Raw genomic sequence first — 1,505 nt, 5'->3', positions numbered from 1 at the left:
TCATGAAGTATTTTTGTTAACATCATAAGTGATTCAAGACAAAAAAACTCACAAAAAATTTGTATTAAACTTGAACTTTAATGATATAAAGTTCAAAATTAATATTGATTGATCTTAATAATTAATATTGAAAATTCCATTATGATATTTTGAAGATTCGAGTTTGAAGCGCTATCATTCTTCATAAATAATGTTTGTCATATTTCTTTTACATCACTCATTCTTTTTCTTCAATTTCATTATAGATCCTGGTTGTCGCTTCTCTGTAAAATCAAAGATTTCAAATTAGATTTATGATTTAGTTCATAAATAGTAAGTCCCTGAACTAAAATTAATTTTAATGTTAAATCTATTTATTTACATGATTATTAGAAATAACTATTTTAAATAATTTATTTGAATATTCATATTGAAATTTACTTTGTAATTTCAATATAAATTTTAACTTGAGTTATTCTCTTAACATGAGCTGATGTTACTGTAAGAAAAGTTGCCAGTTATTATCAACTTTCATAAAATAGTTGAAGGTTCAAATTACATGATGAAATAAATTACCTCTACTTCCCTTTAAATTACTTTTCTAGTATCTTTCCTGTAATTTAGTCAAGAGTCTCTATAAAATATCTGAAAAGAACACATGTGTAAAGAATTTAAATGAATATCTTTTTATTAAAAATCCTATTTTTGTTATTTTCGGTTCACACAACTTGCAATTTTATAGACAAATTTGAATTTTATGCGAATTATTTCTGACTTGTCAGTTTGTTGAATTACATCTTTATGCTAAGCATTTTATATAACGTTTTATATTGTAATAATTAATTTAAATGATAATTTACGGCAAATTTGGATAAAGTCATTTATAAACTGCATTCAACGATTAAGTATGCAGTTTAAGTGTGAACCTTGTAAAATATTAATAAATGGAAACAGTAGGAAAAATTAATATTACTTTCTTTATTTTAGCTTTACAAATTTAGGACATTCAACTTACTGGAATTTAAATTAGTTTAGATAATTCTTCCAAGAAAATGGTTATTCCAAAGTACAATAAATGTTTATGGACAGTATTGAAATTTATTATTTATAAGTAAATTTATAATTTCTAAATAAATATATCACTAGAATTAAAACTAAATTATTAAACTTTTGATGCTAATAGAAATTCCAAATTATTTTTTAAATGTTTTTATTTAATATAATAAATTAAATAAATGAAATTCTGTAAAATAATTAAGATAAATTATAACTAAACATTTACTAATTTATTTCTATTATAGAATTCATATTATTTAATTACATTATGACATTTCATAACTTATTTGTAACAATTAAAATTATTTGTTTTCTGTCGCTCATTTTAATCGAACGTTTTCTTTATGAAAATTTTATTATTTATAACATTTAAATAAATTGAATTAAATTTTCAATATTAATTAAATAATTAAATTTGCGAATAAATTTTAAAGTTAAGAATGTAAATTTAACTGTTTAAATTATTTTCA

At 20.2% G+C, this 1,505-nt stretch overlaps 1 long non-coding RNA gene across 1 annotated transcript; it reads right to left on the bottom strand.

The window, feature by feature from the left end:
* LOC111619476 lies at positions 1–1,132 on the bottom strand. Its single transcript, XR_002755760.1, has 3 exons — positions 995–1,132; positions 556–624; positions 1–263 (listed from the first exon to the last, which is right to left on the bottom strand). It is a non-coding gene; the product is annotated as an uncharacterized LOC111619476 (long non-coding RNA).
* Positions 1,133–1,505: the final 373 nt, after the last annotated feature.

Source organism: Centruroides sculpturatus, unplaced genomic scaffold (genome assembly GCF_000671375.1).
Source record: "Centruroides sculpturatus isolate CEXI.00-Female unplaced genomic scaffold, Cexi_2.0 scaffold166, whole genome shotgun sequence".
Classification (NCBI taxonomy): Eukaryota; Metazoa; Arthropoda; class Arachnida; order Scorpiones; family Buthidae; genus Centruroides; species Centruroides sculpturatus.
This window is presented reverse-complemented; position numbering and strand designations above follow the sequence as displayed.